The following is a 27,320-nucleotide window of genomic DNA, read 5'->3' on the forward strand; positions in this document are numbered from 1 at the left end:
GTACTAGACACTGTAATGAATGTTTTACAATTAAAAAAAAAAAATTAACCCTCACATCATCTCCATGCAACAGGATGGGCAATGTTATTATCACTGGCCATTTAGCACACAAGGACCAGGAAGCTTAAAGCGAGTCGGACTGAACCCAGGGCATATCTGGCTAACAGCTCCATTACACTGTCTCTTACTTACCCTGCCAGGACCAAGAGATTCCCTACAGCCTAGACCAATCAGTGGCAGAAAGTAGGCACTCAAGAAATGGTTCTTAAATGAATGAATACATGATTCAATGAATGAGAAAATATGGAAGACTACATTGAAGAGCTTTGGAGATTGGATATTGCTATGCAAATATCATTTATCATCCATAAGATCAAAATTATTAAGTTTTTTTAAAGAGAAGATAGTGATACCTTTTTTTTCCAATTAATTCTATGCCTTGTAAGAATATAGGCTAAGTGGAAATATTGATTTACTTCACTGTCAATTGTTTTCTTCTCCAGAACCAAACAGAACGTCATTTTCCATCAAGTGAACATCATGTCCAAACGGCAAACATTGACAGTAAGAAAACATTATGTTGAAATAACGTTGTATTCATGTGTATTATTGAGAAGTCAGAAAAAGTTCACAAAGACTATGTGTGCGTGTGTGTGTGTGTGTGTGTGTGTTCAACGGTTCCAAACATTTATTTCTGCTACATGTTGCAGTGTTCTCTAATCTCAGGAGCCTCCTTCTGACCTGGTACATCTCAAACTGCACACAAGCACCAGATGTCAGTGTTGTGCAACTTTCAGGCTGACTGCTTAAGGAGGCAGCTGATTTTTTGAAGCTTTGAGATGAAATCAACAGTCATTTGTACATATGAACACAAACACCCTTAGGTGCTGGATAAACCTGAGAGATCAAATGAAAAGAAAGTGTGTAATTTTTGAGAAATAGCACCTTCTTAAGATGCAGCAGTGAGTTAAGAACTGGAATGGATGAGCACAGGATGGACAATGAAGGCACAACATTTTTTTCTGGTGCAGAACAAAATGAGGCCATCCAGAAAGAACTGGTGGGACTCCTCTGCCACAGCTGTTTTGGGCTGTCTGCGAGCCAGAGCAGAGGGGGTTTCGGCAGGTCAGTCTTGTTTTATTAATGGACAGTGCTTCACATTTGCAAGCCATGTGGTCAGATGGCCAGAATCCTAGCGTGTCCTCAAGGCCTGGCATAATCTGGCCCTGGCCTCCTTCTGCAGCCTCTTGAGAACCACTCTTTTCCTTTTTCTACTCCTGGCATTGATTTTTCTTTATTCCAGATGCTATGATCCTCCTGACTCATGGACTGCTTGTAATGTTCTTGCCATGCCCCCCGCTACTCCCTTAGCTTCTGGGTCTTCAGATCACATCTCCAGTATCCCTTCGTCAGGTCACAATGGGCAGGTTCCTTTAATTTATGACCTCATAGGATCCTTATACTCCCCTTCCTAGGCCTATCACAATTTGCTCCTATACATTCGTGTTATCATTTAATTAATGTCAATTTAAACTAAGGTGTCAACCTGATAAGGGTAGAGAATGTGGATGTTGTGCCCCTCACTGTTTCCCCAGGACCCAGCACTGTTCTTGGTATATGTAAGGTTCTTAATAAGTACTTGTTGGATATGAGGATGAATGGATGAATAACTAAATAAGTAAATTGGTGAATGAACAAATAGATGAACTGATTCCACTCACCTTCTCCAAACAGACTTCCACATAGAAAGGTGTACATACAAGTCAGGATGGAAGCACAAGAGAGTGTTTCAAATAATTGGAAGTGTGATGGCCACTATGTCCCCAAGAGGCTGAGAAGACAGCTCGGCAGGCTAAGAGAGCTGCCGAATTGCAATCTAACTTGGATATGATTGTGCAGCAACAGACTGCTGTCCAGCAGTGGTAAATGCAACCATCACATATTGGTCTCCCATCTGTAAATAAGGGGACTCAAGTTGCAAACATATGAAGAATACTGGCCTTCCTTCAGAATAATTTATTTCAAATGTAATACATGAAAGAGAAGCAATCAGAGTCAAAGATAGAGAGCGAGCAGAGACAGGTGGGCTGAATTTGTTCTTCTGGGGTATACACTCAAAGGAAAAAGTCTGGTTGTTTTTCTTTCTTCCACAAGATGGGGCAGTTGGAATGAATTAAACTACAAAGGGGGCAGCACCAGTAAATGTCATTTCCTTGTTAAACAGCCCGATTCAGTTAGACCAGAAAAATGGAGCTGGTTTTGAACGCTTATATACAATTCTACAGCATCTTTGGAAAAGACCAGGCATGATGCAGACAATAGTTAGATCAGAGGTAAGAGTCCAGGGTGCATAGCCACTCTACGGTGAGGTCAAAGGGACCCTGCCCAGTCTCCAGAACCCTCAGCATTCCAGCCACAGAGCGCTGCAAAGGTCTCCAGCTCAGGAACAGCTGCTGCAAAATTGAGCAAATTTACCATGCAAAAATATTTCCTCACATTCGGAGGAAATTCGAGATGAGATATAATGATCTGTACTTTGAAGTAAATTATTTTAATATGATCAATCACAATGTATGAATTCTGTCTCTTAATATCTTTGCCTGCTGCTTAAAGTCTGCAATGACTTCATTCAGTGGAATATTCCATAATGCATTTAATCAGGCCCTACATAAAATAATTATGACACCAGAGTTTTATTATTCTACCATGACCTCTTTGCACATAACCCTTCTTGCTTCTACCTGGCTATAGATCTGTTTCCAGATCACTATAAATGTATCCCTGGAAAAGACTTGGGGGAAATGGGTATGACAACTATTTTTAGATTAAATTATTACTTTCAGATAGACAATTAATATCTATGTGTTGTTTTTACAATGATTATCTCATTTGTTTATCCCAACAGCCCTGTAGGCTAAATATTATTTTTATCATCACTCTTTCACAAATATACAAAATGGAATATTTGCTTTTTCAAGTATGCATAGCTGGTAAGCACTGGAGGTAGGCATGAGCCCAGGTCTTTTGGAATCCAGGTCTCATACCCATGGAGGGGAGTACTGGAAAGAGAGAAAGGGGAGAAAGGACTTACCAGACAGGAGTCAGAATGTGCTTATACATATTTACATGCTAAACATCCAAACTGGCTTAAACAATGAAATTAATTTATTACTCACTTCTAGAAAAGTCTAGAAGCCTGAGTGGCTCAAAGGATGTCATCATGGACCCCGTTTCTGTCTTTGAGGAGTTGGGTACATCTGCCAGCTTCACCTGGTAGGTTCAGTGGTTCCAGCCTATCTCCTTGTGATAGGAAATAATCTAAGCCATTCCAGCTCTCATATGATCCCACTGTACCACATTGTTCAGGGGAAAACCAGGATTCCCCCTGCCCCCAAAGTGCCCTCACCTGTGATTAACCCTCTCATTGGCTCAAACTGGGTCACTACCCATCGCTGAACCAAACCCTGCGGATAGGAACATGGGTGTGGCTTGTTTTTTTAATCCAATCAGCGAACCCATACATTGAAGAAGGGAATGCAATCAGTGTGACCCAAACCCTCAATGCTAGGAATGGGCGAGTGTGGTGCTTTCCCCCAAAGGAAAGCCAGGAGAAGAAGAAGGAGAAAATGGATTCTGGGAAATAACAAAACAGGTCTATTTTTCTGTTTGGGTTTTTTTTTTTTTTTTCAGTTTGGAAGTTAAGTTATAAAATTTATTTATTGCCTTTTTCATTAAACAAAAGTTTATTAGATCTCTAGGTCTATCTTGGTTGCCACACAATTATAACAAAAAAACCATTATAAAATGTCAAGAAGAAGGGCTTAGGCATTAGTTTTGGAAAATTGAAAAATCAAATTCATAGACCTTCCGTGAGAGGCACCTGGTGCCTAGAAAGCAAGGGAACTGCTGGAGCAGGTTAAGTTTCGGGAGGCTCCTGGCGGGGAAAAAGTACCCAAGACAGAAAAATCCACTCAAGTTTGAAACTTGCTCAGCCTTTTATGTAAACATCTGCAAGGAGAAGGGCTGTCCAATAAACCACGAAGCATATTCTGCCTATCCAGCTCCTCATTTCTCTGAGCCGCAGTTTCCTCATTAGTATGAGTTTTGGGGATGGCAGGCCTACCTGTCTCCCAGGATTTTGTGGGAATTAAAAGCAATAACATGCATGAAAGTCGTAAATTTAAATGCTACAGAAACGTAAGAATTGTATCACTGGAAATTTTCTTTGTACCTTTAAATTGCTGTGAAAGAGGGAAATGCCTGCCAGAGAACTACCTCCACACTGACTTTCACCAGAATGGGTGGGTGTAAGCAACAGGCACCTCATTTGCACCACTCTCCCACTGGCTCCATGCCATCATCCTCAGATTATCTTAGAAGTTCACCCAATGCATTCCACATGGAGCACACTGAACTTTTTGCACACACTAAATTGTAAGCAAGGGCCTGTATATCTGTTTTGGGGATGGGCTAATTGGTTCCATTTGCATAGTAAAACCATTAAGATTCAGCAAATAAAAATCTAAAATATTGCTACAGTTTGTAAAAGAGCTAAAAGTTCCAAAATGCAATGTCTGTTATTACTTTATAGAGTTGAATGTGAAAGAAAACCCTTATAAGAACTTGCAATTTCCTCTGTGATGTCATTTGTAAAGGTCCAATGGGAATTATCAGCACCTAAGCCTTAGTGAGGTGAGTGCACAAAAGTTAGATACATTTTCTTGGATAGGGCTAATTGGGTATCGGCCCATGATCCAAGCATTCATGATTTTCCTTTATAAAACATGTAATAAAAAACATGTCATTTATAGAAATGACAGTTTATTCATTACAGATTAGATATACCTATGTCCATCAAGAATTAGACATAGACAAAGGAATTATATAAGGAGCAAAACTGAAAAGAAATAGAATACCTAGTGCACAGATACATTTTCTCTCACTTTAAATCAATGTAAAAATAATCCACTTTGATTCTTTTCTTAATATACGAAGTTATATAAGACATCACTCTTGTGTTCCCAAAATGCTTCTAGGCTTTAAATAAACAACATGGAAAATTTTCCCCTTTCCCTTTGCAGGTGTGAAAATCCATAGGTAATTGCATCAGAACTAGGATGTCATTCTCCCCATCTCAGCTCCTGCCACCAGTATTATGTAGCAATGTAAAATCAAGAGAGGAAAGTCTGTCTTCATGTTTAGTATAAAATAGATTCACTACTGCTTTCAGGCATTCTGCCTGGGTTGTAACAACATATGTAAGTCCCCATCACCAGTGTCAGCCCTTGTTTTCAGCACAGCTCAAACTAAAGAGAAATCTCCAAATTTGTAATCACATACTTTGTTCCTAGCTCTCATAAATGTCCTTACCTTAAACATGGAATTTTCAGGAATTTCTCATCTACATCTTTCTTCCTCTAATATTCCTTTGTTACTCAGTGGTATCATGAATGTTCTTTACGCAGAATCACTTAAAATTATCCATTAACTACGTTTTTTAATACCTTTGACTTACTTTCCAAGAAGAATGCTGAAATGTCCTTCTCTTCAGAAATCATGCTTTTAGTCTTGACATTGAAAGCACAACTTGAATATACTCATCTATAAAAAGTACAGTCAGTTATTCACATGCAAAATGTATAACAAAAAATCACAGAATAACAATAATAGTTTATATTTACGTAACAAGTATTATGCATTGAGCACTGTTCTAAGAATTTTACAGATATTGACTCATTTAACCTCTGGATAACCACAGGAAGTAGCTTTATTACTATCACCTATTTTACAGATGAGGCAACTGAGGCACAGAGAGACTTGCCCAAATTATTCAGATAGTAAATTTTTAACATCGCGATCTGGCTCCATACTCTGGACTCTAAAGCAATCAAAATTACTCAGTACATTAAGGGTTCATAACCTTACTTAGAAAAACAGAGAAATAAGGTCTCACTAAAATCTTTTCAGGAATGCAATTATCTTGTTTATGTGATGTCAGAGCTAATGATCCCCATGGTTTTGAATGATGCTGAGTGGCTCATATACAGATAAATGTCTGTAGGTGAACCAGTTTTCACAATGAGACTTTACGTATGTACGAGTTGCATAATTATCAACCTTGTTCAACTAGCTGCATCATGTTTAATAATGTCCACAACTCTGTGGGTGACTCATGTAAGTAGTTACTGAGCAAAGACAAACATGAAAATCTGAGTCACATTTTTTGACATAGATCAAGATGAGTTTTAGGGCTAGAGTCTGTCACTTAATTCATTTAGAAACATGAGAGTATGTTGATTAGAAATGTCTTATTTATAAGTGACAGAAACCCAAACTCGAAGAAACGTAAGAAAAAGGAGAGAATTTACTGAAGGATTATTTTCCCAAGGGATACAGTTTTAGGAAGAATTAGAACCAGGAACTCTGTCACCAAGATTCTCTCTTTTTCCCCCAGTTCTGCTTCTCTGTATGTCAGCTTCATTCTCTCTCTGCAGATCAGCTTTCTAAACATGGTAAAAAAAAAAAACATGGCTGTCTAAGCTTCTTTTATTGGAAAGTTCCTGACTTTATTTTCTATTTTAAAATTTAAAAATTCTAGGGAAAGATTGGGAAAGATTGGGTCAATTGTAATTGGGTCAGATGTCCAACCTTGTAGCAACCAAATATGGCCAGGGGATAAAGCTGATTTAGAATACCATAGCTGCAAACAAATGTCTGGAGTTAGAAGAACATTCTCAAAATACAAGGGAGCTTACATCAGGGAAAAAAAAGAGTAATGGTGATTCTGTGCAGGTGAAACATCAGCATCCACAAGGAGAGTCAGGGTAACTAATTTTATTAACTTTACTTACTGACTAGCCATAAGACAGCACCAGTCAAAAACTCTCCAAGTCTCAGGTTTGTTTACTCTATAAGAAGAATAATAATCCTGACTATTTCACCAAATTGCTCTAAGAAATGTGTGTGAATGTGAGTAGCAACTTGAAAAATATTGCAAAATTTCAAGGTATGCCTATTGCTATTACTATCCATATAGGTAACCAAATTTCCCATTTTTCACACTGATGCCTAGAGCCAGACAGACACAGCAAGTGGTTTGAACAAACTGAAGCTCATCTAACATCATAGGCTGGGAGTGCACTTCTTCTCAAGCCATATTGGAGTCCGGCTGTGTGTGGTTATTATGCCAAGTTCATCAACAGGTAGTTGAGCGTCTCAGGGAGTCAGCAGAGAGGAAGACAGAGTGAGACTCAGATAGAAGGGAATAATTTAACCCACAGACCCTGGTTAACCTACTTTCCAGAAATCTCCCTTCTGCTTCCTCAGCTCTAATTTGCTGTTATATCTTGGAGGGGATTATCAGTTAATTAATTTCCATGAGGACAAAGATCACTCTTTAATGAGTCAGTAATGTTTCACTAGAAGTGAAAATCAGTGAATGAAAATGATAAAAGGATCAATAGCATGATATCTATCCCAAGTCAACACAAGGTATAGGGATTTGGTTGCTGCTTGCAGACCAACTTCACTGCTAATGAGTGATGAGTGATTGATCCTTGTATCTAAGGTTTGTTGTATCTGTTCTGTCTGCCTTTCTCTGTATATAATATCAAAGGGAGAATCCTCAAATAATAATACAACATACTATTTATATACTGCATTATAATTTCCTAAGCATTTTCCCATACATCATTTTAACAAACATGACGTATTTACAGTCTGTTGGAAATACTGCTGAACGTGGGAACCTTACTTAAGCACTAGTAAGTAGTAAGCCCTAGTCCAGCGGCTCTGGGAAAGTCTGGGCCTCCATTTCTCCATTTGTAAGTTGAGGATAGTAATTGTTATCTCAAAGTGTTAGCATGAGGCTTAAATGCAATGAGGCTTACACACAATGATTTATGAAAACTGCTCAGTAAAATAAGTGCTACATAAACATGAAGAATTTTTATTTCATTTTATCTTCATAAGGCTCTAATGAGAGTCCCAGTGAAAGATACATTTCCATGTTTGTGCTTGAAGGTGAGCCTCAAAAAGTTCCAAAGACGTCAGCACAGAAAGCTGAAAAGACAGGTCTTCTAGTTCCAGATCCACTTTACAATGTTGCCTGTCAATGGTCTACAGTATTTTTTTTCTGAAAATATATCTTTTGCATTATTATTTCAGCTAGGAAAAGAAAACATAATTGAAGACATAGAATGAGCCACCCCAACAATTAGGATCACCCACATAATGCCTATGGCACAAATTAAAATAGCTACCCTTTCTCAGCACACACTCTGTGCTAGGCCCTGGGCTAAATCACTTATATGCATTAAATCATCTCATCCTACAACAACCATGAGGCAGTTACCATCTTCGTCTCCATTTTGCAGATGAAGAAGGAGAGGCACTTAGGGGCTAAGCCCCCCTACCCCAAATCACGTAGCAAGTGGCAGAATGAGAATTCAACACAGGCAATTCAGCTTCGAGTCTGTGGGTCCTAATCATTATGCAATACCATCTCCCAGGCATTTATACCTTGAGCACTATCTGATTATTTCTTTTAGTAACTTAAATGAAGACAACTGTGCATTTTAACCAGAGATAAGCATCAACAAGATCATGAGAAGGTCACCTGTTAGATTATCCCACTACTTCTTGGCTTCATATTGCTGTTCTCAGATATCCACCTTATGAGCATTGACCCATTCAGAGGTTTGAAATCAGTTTTGAAGGTTGCAAAACTCAGTGATTGTCCTTCTGTGCAGCTGCACCTCCTGGCTGCAATGTTGGTGTGGGGGAGTGTGTGCTTAGGTTTAGTTAGCGGCCCCAAGGGGTGACTCTCCAGGATCAGCCACCAGCCTTGCCTCTGCCGGATGGGAAGGATGCTTCTCTAGCAACAAGGAGGGTTTCTCAAGTAGACGGCTCCTCAAATGGCTGGAGAGAGCAGAATAGGGGAGTCACATCAAAACAGCTTTTAACTGAGGCAAATTAAGCAAATACAGAACGAGAAAGCAAAAAACAATTCAGGTGTGTGGTGCGCAAATCCTGCTATACATGAGAGTCACCTGATGAAGTTTAAAAAGGAGCTACCAATTTTGGACCCCACCCCAGATGAGTTAAACCAGAACACCTGAGGGCAGGGCCTTGCTCTAAGTACCACAGGCATTTTCCAGAGGATGCCAGTAAACTGGAGATGGGATCAGCTCTATTTGGTCTCAGTGCCCAGGAGCCTCTAATAGCATGAGCATCTTGCTGCACTGAGTGTAATTCAAACTATGCTATAAAATCACATTTAACATATAAAATTATTATGAACTATGCATTCCAGGATATACTATACATTTATAAACATATTTAACTGTCGAGGGTTTTTTGCATCAGCACAGCCGCCAATGCAGGTCCAGACTCAGCAGATGCAACAGGTTTTACTCCTGCCCTTAGACAGCTGACAGACAGACAAGAAATGCAGCTAACACATCAGCTCCATCTCATGAGAAGGCTCAGCCTTCCCTGAAGTACACAGCTTCTTTCACCCACTCATCCATTCGGGCAAGTGTGACTACTACAGATGAGAGCCAGCGTGCACCCATCATCCTCTAGGTGGGGAACCTGCAATCTCAGTCCTTTGCCAGTCTTTTACCATTCTTAGCACAAGAGCCAGCCCCAACTCATCACTCTCTCCTTCAAGGAGCCGTCCTGCAGATCAGAGCTTCACAGCACACAGGGTAGACACACGAGCCCACATTAACCCGCTGTTGTATATACTACCAGTCAAGTAAGCTATGGATCCCTTATGGCTTTACAATACTTTGAAGGGCGATATCAACCATATAAGATCTTCACCTGACTAGCTGACTTTAAAAAAACCTAAGTCCTAACAAAATTTCAACCTTGTGGTCAAAAAGAGAAATGGGGTTCTTTGGGCTTCTACCAGTGAGTTTAGCCTTCTGCCTGGCTGAAGAGAAGCTCCCATTCAACTGGATAATGGCAAAGTAATTCAGAGGTGTCTGAAGCACCTCCATCTCTTCGGGAGCATGGACAGAGGGCAGGTCAGTGTTCCTAGAGGACAGGCAGACGGCAGCAGGATGAGTGATCCAGCGCGAAGCTGAGCAGAAGCTTTGGTGACCCTGTGCCAGTTTGGATATATTATGACTCCCACAAAGCCATGATCTTTCAATCCAATCCTGTGGGATATTTGGATTAGGTTGTTGCCATGGAGATGTCACTCACCCAACTGTAGGTGATACTTTTGATTAGATTATTTCCATGGAGGTGTGGCCCCACCCATTCAGTGTGGGTCTTGATTAGTTCACTGGAGTCCTTTAAAAACAGCCATCACAGGCCCAGGCTGCTGCAGCTGAGAGAGACATTTTGGAGACGGCCGTTGAAAGTAGACTTTTGCTAGCCCAGAGTTTGCCTGGGAGAAACTAAGAGAACACCCCCCACCACCACCACCACTGATGCTTACAGAGAAACATCCTGGGAGAAAGCCATTTTAAAGCCAGAACCCCGGAGCAGACACCAGCCACGTGCCTTCCCAGCTGACAGGGGAGTTCTGGATGCCATCAGCGGTTATTCAGTGAAGATATCCTATTGTTGATGCCTCAGTTTGGACACTTTTATGGCCTTGGGACTTAAAACAAACAAACACCCTTTATAAAAGTCAATCCATTTCTGGTATTTTGTGTAAACGGCAGCATTACTGGAACAAGCACGGTCTATTTAAGGAACAAGCCCTAAGCCTGGGCTTCTAAAGCTTCTTGGCCTGTCCAAACAATGGCTTCCTAAGACCCCTGCCCTGGCGGTGGGTGTCCTTGTGCCAGGTTAGTACTTGTCAAAGGGGAAACCATCACACTCTACAGTTAGCGCTGCTGCTGCAGTGCCTTAAACATGGCCCCTGCTGCTTCCTTCATCGCAGGAGCCCCTTCATAAATTCCAGCTGTCAACATGAAATCAATTTTGCTATGGGCAAAAGGGTGTTCCATTGTCCCAATATTTGCACTTGGCTAAACTATATCACGGGTGGAACGAGCACTTTCTGTTACTTATTTATTTATTTATTTCCGCAAATGAACACAACACATCTGCTCTGAGAGTCTGAGGCAAAAATTTCAGAAAAGCAGTGAAAGTACAAAAAATTCTCTTTTAAAATAAGGGGGCAGGGCCCAGCCTGTAGAACAAAGCCCTGCTTTGAAGACTAGAAAGTCTAATTGGGAACCATTGCCCACTCCCAATTCCAAATCTTCATCATTAAACCATGAATGAGCGAAGAGTAATAATTGTGAAAGAGCCAAGATTTTTTTTTTTTAAATGGTTTTCTCTCTTATACCCAAAGTAAATAAGCCAAATGCTTACTCAAAGTTGGGGGGGGGGCAGTGGAGAGGGTGGAACTTGGTTTTGCAATTTCTCTCTTTTTCTTTTTTCTCTATCGTCTTTCTTCTTCCACTGAAAGTGTCTATAAAATTTTTAAAGGAAAGTAGGTTGCTAAAATGTACTTAATTTGCCATGATAGATTGAGTCCATGCTTCAGTGACTGTAATTGAATCTGTGACCTATTTCTTTAGTAAAGTAGAAATAGTCTCTGGGGTTTTTGTCACTACCATCTTTTAATGAAATTCAAAAAGACTGTCAAAATGTCTACACTTTTTCTACTGGTTGTTAATGTTATTACTTTACAATTTGTTACTTTTTAATTAATCTTAATAAATGTGTACACATTACCTGGCAGCTGGAAATGCTAGACATTGGTTCTTCACTGTCATAAGGCCAAGCAAAATTAACAGGGCAGAAAGGGCAGAATGGCCAGAAAAGGTCTCGCCACATTTTGGTTCCATGTAAAAAAATACTTTAAAGGCATCAGTTTAAAGAAACTACCCCCAGAAGAGGAGCTTGAGGGGTACACTGAGCCTCAGTGGCAAAAGGCTGAGGAGCTGCTCCCCGGCGGTCCTCTGGCTGGTGACGCCACTAACTGCTCCAACTTTGCTCAAGGGCTGAAAACATGGCGAGCTGACAGCCTGGGGGAGAAATATTTTATTGACATAATGTAAGAGAAAATATGTTCGGCTGCTTTTACTCAGTGGTGTAGGAGGGTGTTACAGAACCAGATGGTCCAAATTAGTCTTTCATTTGCCAGGATGATGGAAAACACTGCTTGCTCTGCAACGTAAATGGTGGCGGCTGCTTTGCCAATGGACGCTTGGCTATAGTTTCCAGAGGCATTTGTTCCACCGGGGTGCAAAGGGCCCAAGGCTCCAGGTGGGTAGGCTTTGGGGTTCATCTCCTATGGTGTCTGGGGTGAGGGTGGGGAGCAAGTTTCCAGATCTTTTGTCACGATGGTGTCAACAGGAAAGCTTTGCAGTGGTACTCAAATGCGGCCCCAGACCAAAGAGTGAGCATCTCCTGACATACTGAATCAGAAACTCCGGCAGTGGGGCCCAGCAATCTGTATTCAACAAGCCCTCCAGATGATTCTACTTTGCTCACTCAAGTGTGTGAACCACGGGGTTTTCCCAAATCCTCAGGGCTTCTCCAACTATTTGCCTTTGATATTTCCTCTGCCTTGGATACATCATCTCTCCCACCACTTTATCTCTCCTAATCTCTAGTTTTCAAAATCTTAGACATCCTTCTAGATTCACTGGGGTGTCCCTTATCCTAAGAAGTATTTTCTGAGTCCTTCAGGACCAGGTGGCCTGGCCTTGCTCTTCACTGAAACCCCAAGGCTGCAACTTTTCTTACAGCACTACTATTTAACTTTGTGCCTCTGGGAAATAAGCCCATTTAGAGCAGATGCTGGGCCCAATCATTGGTGCACCCACATAATGCCTATTGTGATGCAGGGAACAAAGGAGAGGGTGAGCAAATGGTTGTTAACATGAATTTTAAAATGTAGGAGTAGTTTTCATTACGTGGAAAACATAGTTAATCCCAGCTAATCCACATTGGCTTGGTAAGCACTTGAATTTTCTTGTTTGTTTGGTTATCAAAGTAGATCTCCACTCATGGGCCAACAGATGGACCTTGTTGAGAGGTTCTAGGGAGCAGGCTAGTGGTTCAATGTGACACACACACTGAGCAGGCTGCCCAGTCTTGTGCTGTGTTTGAGACTTAGAGATAAACAAAGCGCACAGTCTAATGGGCAAAAGAGCACATAAAGATATAATTCCAATAAACCATAATAAGTTGAGAGGTATGCACAAAGCTCCATGTGAGCACAGGACACAAACTTCCTTGCTAACCCCAATCTGTAGTTACAAGAAAGTTTATTGGAGAGATGTCTGAGTTAAGCCTTGAAGGGTGAGTATGACTATCCAAATGAGAGTACAGAAGCTGTTGTAGTAAAGAGAACAGCACAAAGTCATGGAGGTGAGGGGAAAGGAGCGCATGGATTACAAATATTTTGGCATTATTAGAGTGTAAATTTCCATCACCAAACTGCAGAACAGATGACAAAGGGCTTTGTAGCCCAAGCTAAGGAATTTGGACTTGGATGGCACTAGAAGAAGAATGGTTATATTTGCGTTTTCAGTGGATCATTCTGGCTCCAGTGGTGAGGAGCGGATCAAGAGGATGGTGATGAGAGAGGACAAGATGAGCCCTGGGCATTGGCAGATTTCCCCAGGAGACCTCAGGTGGGATTCACTCTCAAACCAATTAGAACAAGCAGCTCTTTCTCAGTAGAAGCAAAACCCGAGCAAAGGGCAGTTCTGAGCGAAACTCAGCAGGCTGTGCTCCTGGTAAATGGAGGAGTAGTCAAGCTGGTTTGAATGGGAATGGGCTTATCTTGTGTGCCTGCCATCCATCCCCCTCATTTGATAAGGACTTCCAGCCTTGAACCTAACAGCCATAATGGCTTGAACGGACCTTCATCAATCATTATCATCCTCTCCACAAACCTCCAGACAGACTGACTTCGAGTCATTACAATTCCTTCTCTCAGGCTTGCAATCTACATTTTTATAATTCCCTAGTACATTTCACTCCATCAACCAAATAATTCCCATTTTAGATACTTTCCTAGAGCAAATACTGGAAAGAAAAAAGAGGTTTTTCAACTACATGCTCTTCATGCTGAGATTTAAATCACATGTAATAATAATTGCAGCATCGCCATTGCTGCTAAGTTATTTAAAGTTCTAAAGAGCAGTTCATTCCCATAATCAGGCCCCTGAGGTCCTAGATTTGTGAAGAGAGAGAAAAGAGAAATACTGAAGAATCTGATCAATGGAAAACTAGCACTTAAAACATTTCTCGCAGGGTTTGTGGCTTAGAAAATATTCATCACCTACTTAATCCTCATTGTGATCCTCTGAGTACTGGTGTATCCCCAGGTGCTCAGGTGAAACATCTTACTCAAGGTCACCAGGTTGGTAATTGAACCCAGGCCGGGGCTCCTAATGTGTCCTCTGCTCTCCACACCATACTGGACAAAATACTTCAACATAGCATGGTTGAAGGAAGAGAGATGGTTGGAGAGATGGCAGAAAATGCTGAAAAAAAATAGTAAAAATGGAAGAAATTTCTTTGGCACCACTACCTGCTCCTTTGAGGATATCCACTTCCATCTTGTCCATTTTTACAGGGAGAGGGTAGAGATAAAGGGACAAAAAACAGAAGTTGACATTCTATTTAATCTGAGCAAAACTCCTCCACCTGCTCAAATTCCAGTCCCGCTTCAAGACCTAGCACAAATCCTTAACAATTCTTTCACTATTGGAGAATTCAATCATTTACTTTCCTATGGAACCTATCAAAAGAGATGGCAAACAATCTGGCATTTAAAGACATACTGTCACTTGCTGCTTACCTTTAGTCCTGCCTCATCAATGTTTCTAAAACCTCAGGTATCCAGAAAACAAATCCATCAGGATGGCTGAGTTTGCCAGAAAATAGAGGGTTTTCTGCCTTAGGCCCAAGCATTTTACAAAGCTTAGGCATTGCAGCAGGAGGAACATTGTGATATGTCTTATGCATCTCTTTTTAACCAGTGTGCTAAATACATCATCCTGCCCATTATTGCACTGTCCCTTGTTATTGGGTGTCCCTGTACTTAACACTCACACTGTGGAGACTTGTGCCTTTCCTCTCCGTACATTTCTAATCTTTCTTCTCTTACTTGCAGAGACTTTCAGCCATCAATGTGCCTGCAGTAGAAATCTCCTATCACCATCCTATTTATTGCTTCCGAAGTGTTGTGGGTTTGAAAATCAGAATCAAGTTCATAATATTTGTGAGTAAAAGGTCTCCAGTCAGGGCCAGAGGTACTATCTCATTATTTGGGATGATCAAAAACATATTCCTGACTCTTGGCTGTTTTCTAGATGGATGAATTGCCTGGAAAGCAGAGTTCTGGATAAGGGAAATGTTCCTGGAGATGATAAAATCCACTCAATAACGTTTTCTCTACCTTCTGCAGTGCCCAATTCACCGCTGAGGACACAGCAGACACAGAACAAAGTGCTGATTACATTGTCTTCAACTGCAAACAGTGCCCAATAATGACCACGAGATTCTCTTTGCACTAGCTGCTATTTCAAATGCCCTCAGGATTGTGTGGAGTGGTGAAACAAGAACATGGCATGGTCTGAATTTTGCATCTTTGTAAGCTGACTGAAATTTTGGGGGAACATGGTTAGGTGTAAGCAAAGTGACGTGATCCAATGTGCACCATAGCATAACTAACCTTGAATAAAAAGTGCTTCAGATTCCAAAGAGACTATTTGGAGGAAGCATTAAGAAGTACTGAGTTGAGTCATCTCTGAATTAGCTGCCCATCTAAATGAAAAATGGGTAATCTTTAAACTTAACAAATCTCTGAATTAAGACTGTTCTGGTAAACTTCACAGAACTGCTAAGAGAGAGAGACAGAGACAAAGAGAGAAAGAGAGACAAGAAAATGGCACCCAAAATTTGGTCCATATTATGGTATCACTTTCCTCTGCAGTGTTTTATCTCAACTCTTTGTGGAGAGGATATTAGGAAGTATAGATGAATAACCAGAGAAAACAAAAATGAACTGGAGACAAACACTCCTGTGCCCTGTTTTACTTTATCACATCATTTTAACAAGAGCAGAGTATCACTGAGTTTCAGAAATTATAAAACCCACACAACACACTGCAGTGCTGAAGACAGGGACTGCCCGTGACTCCTGAAGCTTGGGCTGACCCGTCTCTGAACTTGCTTCTCAGCATTTTAGAGTTGAGAGGGGCCCAGAAACTACGGTTTGACCAGTCAAAGGCTATAAGTTGGGAAATCTTAATGACTACATGGTTAGACTCTCATATTTTTGCCCCAAGGTACTGATTCTCAAAGGTGGCATACAGCATCCTTTCCTACTAAGATCTCATTACCGCATGTGTACTTTGAGTAAACAATGAGACTCCATTGAATTAAATTCCTCTCTTTAAATTAGCCTTAGTATAGAAATGAAGGAGAAAGGATGGTGAGGAGAAAGGATGGTTATTCTTACAGAGACCAAGTAATTAATTTTGTAAGTTCTATTAAAATATTGAAGGAAGCCATGCAAATGAATTTGCTAACAAGTAGGACAGCAAACACTCAAATATGGAAAAATAGATTTATATTATACAGGTACGCACAAGTCAGGTCATTAGGCTTACAGAATTTCTCCAGCGTGGTGAAAGTGGTGTAACGTGCTAAGTAAAGCTAGATATTGTTGCTAGTTTTTCTGTCTGAGGGGGCAAAGTACATAAAAAAAATGTTTGGTATGTTGTATTCAGTATCATTTAGAATAATCAAGCCCAGAAAAAGAACAATATCCACAGTACTCTCTCTCCTATATTTATATAGAATTTCAAGGTTTTCAACTTGCTTGATGATTCAGAGATATGCAAGAGCCTCAGTTTTTGTTCTCTAAATTCTGTTTACCAAGATGCCATATTTTTGAAAGACGCTATCACTTTTAAAAGGTTTTAAAAACAAAGGTTGAAACAAAAATGTTTTGAGGTTAATTAGAAAATGTAACCAACACAAACAGCACAATCCCAGAGCATGAGCCTGTCAGCTAATCAAAGTTTATTAAGGATGTTTTACCAATCTTACCAATATTGTTTCTTCCACAGTCTGAAGTTCCAGACCTACCAGAATTCAGTGTTGGCCCTAGCACAGGGTTTCTCAGCCTTGGCACTATTACCATTTGGGGTCAGATAAGTCGTTGCTGTGGAGGCAGCTGCCCTGCGCATTGCAGGATGTCCAGCAGCGTCCCTGGCCATTAGAAGCCAGGAGCTTCCACCCCCTCCAGGCTGACAACCAAAAATGTCTAGACATTTCCGTGGAGGGTGTGCTGGTTTGGAGGTATGTCCCCCAAAATGACATGTTCTTTGATGTAATCTTGTGGGGGAAGATGTTACCTGTTGATTAGATTGCAATTCTTTCAGTGTTTCCATGGAGATGCGCCCCACCCAACTGTGGGGGATGACTCTGATTGGATGATTTCCATGGAGGTGTGGCCCCACCAATTCAGCCTGGGCCTTGATTAGTTACTGGAGCACTATATAAGCTCAGACAAAGGAGCGGGCTTGCTACAGCCAAGAGGGACAATTTGAAAAACGCACAGGAGCTGAGAAAAGAGGAGCTGCAGATGAGAGACAGTTTGAAGATGGCTGTTGAAAGCAGACTCTTGCTCCGGAGAAGCTAAGAGAGGACAAAGTTGCATCCCAAGAGCAACTAAGAGTGAGCCTAGAGAGGAACATCCCGGGAGAAAGCCATTTTGAAACCAGAACTTTGGAGCAGATGCCAGCCACGTGCCTTCCCAGCTAACAGAAGTTTTTCCAGACGCCATTGGCCATCCTCCAGTGAAGGTACCCCATTGCTGATGTGTTACCCTGGACACTTTATGGCCTCAAGATTGTAACTGTGTAACCAAATAAACCCCCTTTTATAAAAGCCAATCCATTTCTGGTGTTTTTGCATTCCAGCAGCATTGGCAAACTAAGAGGGCAAAACCAAATTAAAGGAATTTACACAAAATACAGAAGAAAAGATAAAGGAATTTTTCTCATTCTCACTTCCTCCAATACAGCTCCAATATACAATACAACTCCATAAAATATGGATGATGCTGTGCTGTTTTGCTGTTCTACAACTAAAACTACAGTTGCGTACAGTTGCTTCCAGGCTTAGGTAATGCCCTATCTATATAAGCCTGATATTTGGGGTGGAGGGAATGATGCAGGGAGAACCTGGTTCCCACATTGTTGGACCACTGCTCAAATTCTGGTCCACAATACCACAGACCAATGCCATTGTTTGTAATACACTGTAGCTGAATGCCTACAATTTGCTAGAGTGGCAGGAGTAGACCTGATTGCCCCACTCTTGCTAACTGCTCTCTTGCCAACACTGTTTTAGCTGGAAGTGGGGAGAAACAAGCACCAATTTTAATTATTCAATAAATTTTAATCTTTCTATCTTGGAACAGCCTTTTGCTGGTAATTGGGCATTCTTAGTGTAGATTGCCCACCTTCCACCCATTCTGTTCATTTTCTAAGTTGGACTGTAGTTGCTCTTTGTTAACAGTCAGATGTGTTGAGAGAATGGGCTTCTCTGGTATGTATTTTATCCTTTGAATTTGTTTCGGGTGTTTTGCTGAACCCAAACTTTTCATTTTTACATGGTCAAGTCCTTCAGACTTCTCCTTTACAGCCTCTGGGTGTCTCATCTTTCTTGGAAAGGTCTTTGTATCACTCTGGGGTTAAATTAAACTTCTAGTACTAGCATGGCTGAAGCAGAACTGATGACAGGAACTCCAGTGCTTCTGACCCAGTGATCAGAAGAACCCTGGGAAAAGGAGGACATTTTTTGAAGGGCTGAAAATGTAAAACACAAAGACTACACAGGCCAAACAGCAGGAAAAAAAAAATTGAACTCTATAGGTTTATAAAGTCTTCATTGTGTTCACCTATCAATATGTGAATAGACAGCAAGGACACGGAAAACCTGCATTGTCCCATGGTCAGCAAAGCTGCCTCTTTTTACTTCGCACACATGTGCACACATACCTCCAATATAAAACCAGCAGCTTAATGCCTTAAACAGGTACTTCTGAATGCCCAGAAGAAAAAAATAATGAGACCCATAACCTTTTGATTTGGCATTCTTCTAGGTGCCAATACCCATACCCCATTATCCTTATAATCAACTAGGACTCCCAGATTACAAACCAACCCTGATTCTGAATCCACTCAATTCTCTTGCCTCCCAGCCCCATTAGTGCAGAAAAAGTCCAGAACAGACTTTTCTCAACTATCCCCCATGATCTCAACCCTGTACTCAACCTCTGTGGATGAAGCTCCTCTTGTCTGCTTGAGCTGGGTTGTTTGGTTTCAGCAAGCTCAAGTCCCAGTATGTACACTCTGGCTCCCAAGCCCCACCCACCCTTGAATCAACAAGAGCCTTTGTGATGTTTCATCTGAAAGTCTCTATTGTGACACAGGCAGCTGACACAGGATTTTTGCTTTCCAACTTTAAGGCCCTGTCACTGCTGAGCACATATTACATACTTAACAGTAATTCTGATAAAAGGAGCTAATATTTATTAAGCTTGTGCTGGGTGCCTTACGGTGCTAATAACTTCTCACGTATTTCCTCATTTAATCTTCAAGCAAACCTTATGAAGTAGCTAAAATTCTTAGATTAGTATGCTCCATTTTAAAGAATAAGTGAATGAAATTCTCAAAAATAGTAAAAAAAAATTTTCAAAAAGGGAGAGCTATTAAATAGGAAACTACAAGTGTTGGAGAGAATGTGGAGAAATTGGAAAACGTATTCACTGCTTGGTGGGAATGTAAAATGGTACAGCCACTGTAGAAGCAAGTTCTGAAGCATGCAACAACATGGATGAACTTTGAGGACATTACATTAAGTGAAATAAGTCAGACACAAAGGGACAAATATTGTATAATCTCACTGATATGAACTAATTATAATATGTAAACTCATAGACATAAACTACAGAATATAGGTTGCCAGGATTATAGAATGAGCTTAAAGAATGGGGAGTAGTTGCTTAATATGTGCAGAAATTTAACTAGATTGAACTTAAACATTTGGAAATGGACAGAGGTGATGGTAGCACATTATTATGAGAATAATTAACAGTGTTGAATGGTGTGTGAATGTGGTAGAAAGGGAAAGTTTAGAGTCATATATGTCACCAGAAGGAAATTTGGAGGTTAAAACATGGGAATGTATAACACAGTGAATGTTGTGTGGACAATGTCCATGATTAACTGTACAAATATTAAAACTCCTTTCATGAACTAGAGCAAATGTATGGCACTATGACAAGGAGTTAATCATAGAGGGGTATATGGGAAAAAAACGTACCTATTGCAAACTATGGACTATAGTTAACAGTAATATTTTAATACTCTTTCATCAACAGTAACAAATGTACCACACCAATACTACAGGTCAATAATGGGGGTGGAGGAGTAAGGGGTATGAAGGATTTGGGTTTTCTTTTTCTTTCTTTTCTTGAGTAATGAAAATGTTCTAAAATTGATCATGAGCACGTATGCACAACTATGAGATATTATGGTAAGCCAGTGAGTGTATACTTCAGATGGGTTATAATGTGTGTGAATATATCTCAATAAAATTGCATTAAAAAAGGAGGAGAGGATCCATTTTATTCACAACAAAGAAATCCTATGATACGTGGTTATCGGTGGTAATTTTGCCTGCAATAAACAATGCTACACTGAGAATAGACTCTTGTCTGGAACTTCTCAAAGCGTAAAGGACAAATAATGTTTATTTCCTACCAAAATACCTTGAAGAAAGCAGCCTCCTTCCATGAGGAAGATAAGGGATTAATAGAGAGAAAGTAGCAGGGAGTGGAGAGACGCTCGAACGCTTGCAAATCAGAGAACTCAGGAAGGAGGACCTGATGAAGGTTAACATTCATTGCAAGATAGGGCTCACCCTACCTTATTACTGGCTGTTTCCTAAGGTAGAGACCGTACCTCTGCCATCTTCCCACAGTCAGCAGCTAGTGTAGGGTATGCCCCATAAGAGTGAGGAAGAGAGGTGGGATGACCTTATTTCTTTAGGTTTTCTTATGGACTAGACATAATTACAGCGAGATATTGTGGTTTCAAAATCTCTTTACCATTCCCAGTATTATCACTTCTGTTGTGTATTTGTTATACTGTATGCATTTTCTACAGGGAAAACCAATAGAGCCTTCAAAACAAAATGATTATTTGCTGATTTTGGAAGACACAGAAAAGAGCCAAGTGGACAGTTCTGTATCCTGATTTACATCTGGCCTGGCATATTTGTTTTCTATTGCTGCATAACAAATGACCACTAACTAAGGAGCTTAAAACAACAGAAATCTATCATCTTACAGTGTCCATGGGTCAGGAGTCTGACATGTTTTAGATGAGTCCTCTGCTCAGGGTCCCACAAGGCTGAAGTCCAGATGTAAGTCAGCTACCTCCTCATCCAGAGACTCAGTGCTGAGGGAAAGAGCCACTTCCAAGCTCCTTCAGGTTTTTGGAGTAATTCATTTTCTTAAGGCTACATTTCTGAGGTCCCCATTTTCTATCGGTCGTCAGCCAACCTATCTTCCTCTCAGCAGCTCGAGGCCATCCTCAGGCCCAAGGGCCCACTGATTAGGTCAGATCCATCCACAATAATCTCCCTTTAGACCAGCTCAAAATCTACCGATTAGGACCTTAATTACATCTGCAAAATCCCTTCACCTTTGCCACAATATGTAACCTAATTATGGGCATGAAAGACTTGAACACCAGGAGGTAGGATTCATGGGAATCTCAGAATTCTGCCTACCACACCTATGGAGCCAGGACTCAGTCAGAGGTAAGAGGGTAAGCCACATCAGCCAGTGAGACAACAGGCTGAACCTCTGATGGCTGTAGGAAGAAGGCACAGGAATATAAGGAACATAAGTGGCCTGGGACGGGACAGAGAAAGAACTGATTTTCCTGTGGAAAGAGTCCCACCTATACTTCCAGTGCTTTCCTAGAGGCAGCATGAGGTCTGGGGAGTTGTAGGAAGAGTTGAATGTTCACAGCTTCCAGGCTAAGGTTGCTTGTATCTGGTCACGCACCCTGAGAGAAGCCACATTAGTGGCTGAACCCAGGCCAGGGAAGGTCAGTCAGTTTCATCTTGCACCACATCTCTGATCAACTGGTCGCGTCTACTTGCAGTTGCACCGAGAAGGATTCCGAAACTATGTTCAGTTTTCGCAGGAAACAATGTTGTGCTTGATTAGTGATGTGGGTGGTGAACTGTGGCTTGGTGATTGGAAGTATGTAAACAAGCACTGGCCATTCCTGCCTTAGACTGTACACATCACCCCAAAAAGTCTCAACGAATATTAAACAAAAGGCAAAGTACTTAGGAATATCCAGTGTACAGGACAGTTTCTTATGCTTGTTTCCCATTCCAAACCTCATTTTCTACTTGAAAACCTCCCATAAGCAAGCTGTTTATTTAAAGACCCAATCCAAAAATGGGTGCTTGGGGAGTACCAAATAAATATAAGAACTTACAAACCCCTAGGTGTGATGGATTCATGAAGCAGAAGCTCTTCAACGTCCAAAAGCAGTTTAATAAGAGTGAACATCCTACCACCTCACTGCTATACCCCCAAACAGAATGTGTCTAATTTCCAAATGCTGCTCAAAATCCACATAAAGAAGATGGTGTCCCCATTAAAAAAAGGACTGAGTTACTTTCTGAGGAATCAGACCAGGCATCCCCCCCACTTAGCAGAGAGAGAGGTGCAAGGTCATGACTCAGCCAGAGCCTCTCATTTTGATTAGGTCGAGGCTTCCGAGATTTTAATATTGGGAACATTTATGGTTCCTCGTCAGAGTCATTTTGGCTTTAACATTCCTTGGGGCTTGGCAAGGAGAAGTCACCTCATTTCACAACTTTGTGGCATTTTTTTTCGCATCATGAAAATGCCCTCATGTTTGTCACTTCTACAATAAACAAAAGCAAGAAACCAAATCCATCTGCAGAATAGTGCCATCTGAAGCTAAATTAAAATGCTAATCGGTGGGCACAACACACGGAAAGCAGCACACTGCCCAGAGTTAAGGGAACACGGTTTTCATGCAGAAAAGGTTCTTGGAGTCACACTCGGCACCACCCTCCTGCATCTGAGGTGCCAAAGACAGCGAAAGTAGGACAGAAGTGGAAGTGGAAAATGAACTTTCATGCCTCCTGGTCCCGGTTATTGCTCCTTTCAACTCTTTGGCTTGGTTTTTCTTGGAATGAGGTTATGTGAAGTCTGAAGAAACAGCCCCTGGCAATGCTTTCTCACAGAAAATATCTCTTTTTTTCCTTCCTCCTTCAACTGTTTATGTGATGGAAATACTTTGATATAGACAATACGATGCAATTACCCTTCGGGGCTGAGCAGGGAGAGAACATACCACTAAGATGAACACTGGAGCAAAACTAAGATACGTGTACTTAAAATACTAAGTGGATGCATGCCTCCAACATTCTCACTGCTATGAGCCAAATTATTTAGTCTATAGATGTCAGATGCACTAGGGCAGTTCTTTTAATTGCAGTATTATCCCTTGAGTATGGAACTTGGGAACAATATATTGGAGAATCAATTTCAAAGATCTTTGGGCCCAATGCAGTCAGGTATGAATAATATCCCTGAAATTTGGACATGAAATGTGGTTCTGCTGCAGAAATGAAGTAGAACAAGGTATGTAGAAATTCCAAACACCTCTCTCCATAGAAACACCTGAGGGGTATGCTCAAGGAAAAAATCTTTATTCTCTGCTGCATTCCAAATGCTGCTGAAAAAGCTCCTATACATTATGCACTGATTGATTAAGTCCAAGTCATAAGTGCATTGATTCTTCAGTTGCCACGGCAGAAGGAATGGTTTCTGTTTTTTATGGTGGTAGTTGCCATATGTTCAGCTTCAAGTCAACTAATTCCATCAAAAAAGAAAACAGAGGGGGTTGTGCAGCCCCCATAGACTGAGATTCCAATTAGCATTGAGTTGTCATATGAGCCTTTGTTCTGGACCTGACACTGAGTACATGTCATAGCTAAGACCTCTAAACAAATATCCTTGCAAAGGTTTCTTACACATAAGGAGCCTGATCAGCACCTAACCAAAATACGGTCCTTCATAAGCTGAAGAACAGCCTGTGAGATAACCTGGAAAAGGTATGTGGCCAAAAAGGGACACATTCTTTCAGAGAGCAACTGGAGACACCAATACCCTCTTTTAGGGAGTTGGAACTTGAGACATACGGAGAGAATGTGTGAAGTAGAATGAAGAAGTGTTTAAACATAGGCGAGAGGTCTGAAATGAGCCATAGAATTTCAAGGTGCCTGGCTTGGGAGCAACATTCTGGAGGGTGAGCTGAACACACTCTTGCCAAAAATCTCTCTCCTAAAGAATTCTGAGCTGGCTGGCTTATAGTCTGAGTCAACGCAGCGATCATGTATGTGGTTATGTTGCCAATTAGGATGTGACTATCCCTGTTGTCAGTGTACTAATGAGTGTTTCGAGTGTCCAAGAGATTACTTTTGGTATTCTTCCAGGGCCCTGTGAGTAAGTTGACTATTCACTGATAGAGGAATTTATTTTATTCTGGAATTCTATGATATGCATTATTAAATCCCTGCTGCAATGTTTGAAGGAGCCAGTGCCCTTCCAAAACAACCCAACTTCAAGGAAAGCGCTCTTGGTGCTGAGATATGGTCCCAAAGACCTTTTTTAATGATCCACATTTCCTTCACTCTAGAAAGCCAGAGGACAGCAGAAATAGCATGCTCAAGCTAGGCAATCCATACTCACTTGTGGTCTTCATCACAGTTAAATATGGAAACCTCAGAAAATGGTGCTGGATCTTTTCTACATAGACCCCATAAGAGGGCTTTTATTCCTTTATCAGGGCATCAAATCAATAAGGAAAAGAAAGATAACCCACTAAACAGATGGGCAAATGACCTGAACTTAAATTTCACAAAAGAATTCCAAACCGTCAATCCGCAAATTAAAAACTTGCTTACTCACACTCATAATCATAGAAATGCAAATTAAAATGATAGTAAGATACCACTCCACACCCACCAGTCTGGCTAAATTTAAAAGTCTAGCAATATCAAGTAGGGATGAAGATGTGGGGCAACCAGAACTCTTATATACTGCCAATAGGAGTTTAAACCAGTGGCACCATTTTGAAAAACAGTTGGGCACTATCCAATAAAACTAAAGAAAGGCAAATATTATGACCTAGCAATCATACTCTAAGGTACAGTTCCAGATAAATGGTTATATATGCACCCCAATGAGAATGCTCATTGTATCGCTTGTAATAGCCCCAAACAGAAATTTCCCAAATGTCTGTCAATAATAGAATCAATAAATAAATCCATTTACCATCAGAATACTTCATAGCAGTTAAAATGAACAAATTCTAACTACAAGGAGAACATGGTTAACTCTAGGTAGGGATAGAATTGTTATCAAGAATTTTATTTGTTATAGATAGATATCGAGACATATGTGTAGACATTTATTTTATATATAAAAATAATATACGTATTTCATAAACATATGCATTCTTCAGTAAGTTATATTTCCCAATTTTAAAAAATGCTTAAAGAAAATATCAATATCCAATGGGGACCTCAAGTAGAAAAAAACAACAGTTTGCTTCTATGAAGACTTTATTCAAAAGCTTGGGATGTAATTTAAACAAACCTACCTTCCCACAGTAGCAAGTTAGGAATCCATTTTCCATTCATCTGTTTCAATTCTTCTTGAAGCTGCTTGTATTGTCCACTAACAACTCTTTTGGATAATAAGTTTCTCAGAGACATGTAAAGAAAAATTGTTGAGGGGCCAGAAGAAGGGTTAACAGAGTTAGGGTTTTTTTAGGAAGGAAAAAATGAAGAATATTATTGCTTCCTTCTTCTGCAAGGGGGCAGGGACTCTGGCATAGAGGATCCTCATCAAACTCTGTGTTTCCTCTGATTAGCTCTTGTTATGATAATTATTATCACTTCAAAGATGTTGATAATTATATTTAGACAGTTTTAAAGCAATATTGTGCAATATTTTTCCCCATTTAAAACGAGTGTCAGAGCTGATGAATACTCAGTCAGATGGAATGCAGGGCTGCTGGTCTGTCCACAATGTATTCCCATCAACCATGTAAGTGAGTTTGATAATGCATACATTATAGAAGGGGGAAAAACACACTCTTTTGGAGAGGACCGATTCTTGGTGCATAATCAGCTCCCATTGAATTTAAATGACTTTTGGTCCTACACCAATGCTGATAAAATACTTTCAAATGTACAGAATATTAACCAAATGTTTATATTAAACAACTCCTTTCAGGTGAAAATGTGCTCGGTGAAGCATAGCTCCCTGGAGCAAGTTAGTGAATATTAATGTTCAGCAGATCAGGAGGCGCTACAAGTCCTCTGATGTAGGGGACTGAGGGGGAGATAAAAGAGCAAGGCTGGTGGATGGCCCGTGCCAGGGGAAGGCTCAACCACGTTGGGCAGAACCTCATTGAGATGGAAACGGGGTTTGAAATCCAGGCAAATGAGGCTGCCAGGAACGAGGAGGCAGATGTGGGCTGGGGAGGAAGAGAACTGGGTTCTCGTCTGTGCTCCCAACTTCAACCACACTACAAACCTAGGCTGGCCTCAGACCTCCTGGGCTCCAGCAGCAGAGACTTAGAGGACATGCCTCATAATTAATCCAGCCAATTGCCAGTTAATCATGAACCCAGTTTCGTGTAAGTGAAGCCTGCTTATCACGAGTGGCATTCAGGTTTATAGTAAGTATTACACTATTTTGAATCTGCCAAAGCACACCGTCCTGTTCAATTATCATTGTTTATCTGCAGGTTTCAGGAAATCACGTGTCTTATATGCAACATTTATAAATATAAAGCATCCAGTGAATATACGTATATTTCAGGATGAAGACAGCCTTTCTCAATCAACTAGAGGTCAAAACAAATGTCTTTATGTGTCTGTTGGTGCAGGAAAGACCTGACTGGGGAACCTGAGATCCAGGGGCAATGTCCAGCTCTCACAAGAATTTAGATGGAATGTGGGGATCAGCCACCCTCCCTCTGGACTTCTGTTCCCCCATCCTTAAAAGGAGAACACTAACATATAGGTAATCAACTTGTAGTATCTTGGAAGAACTGTGACACCACCAATCCCAGACACCATAGGGGGCTGTCACCCAGAGGCCATGTTTGGCAGTTGAATTGGATGCTGGGGACAGAAGAGGGTAAATGCCAAGCTCAAAACCAACACAACTAAAT

General features: G+C 40.8%; 1 long non-coding RNA gene across 2 annotated transcripts; it reads right to left on the bottom strand.

Annotated features, from left to right (window-relative positions):
* Positions 1-2,010: 2,010 nt before the first annotated feature.
* LOC119518971 lies at positions 2,011-19,317 on the bottom strand. Of its 2 annotated transcripts, none has more exons than XR_005213909.1 (4): positions 19,284-19,317; positions 8,673-8,919; positions 5,516-5,601; positions 2,011-2,453 (listed from the first exon to the last, which is right to left on the bottom strand). It is a non-coding gene; the product is annotated as an uncharacterized LOC119518971 (long non-coding RNA). The 2 variants fall into 2 exon arrangements; XR_005213908.1 differs by having other exon boundaries at positions 8,618-8,919.
* Positions 19,318-27,320: the final 8,003 nt, after the last annotated feature.

Source organism: Choloepus didactylus, chromosome 22, assembly GCF_015220235.1.
Source record: "Choloepus didactylus isolate mChoDid1 chromosome 22, mChoDid1.pri, whole genome shotgun sequence".
Classification (NCBI taxonomy): Eukaryota; Metazoa; Chordata; class Mammalia; order Pilosa; family Megalonychidae; genus Choloepus; species Choloepus didactylus.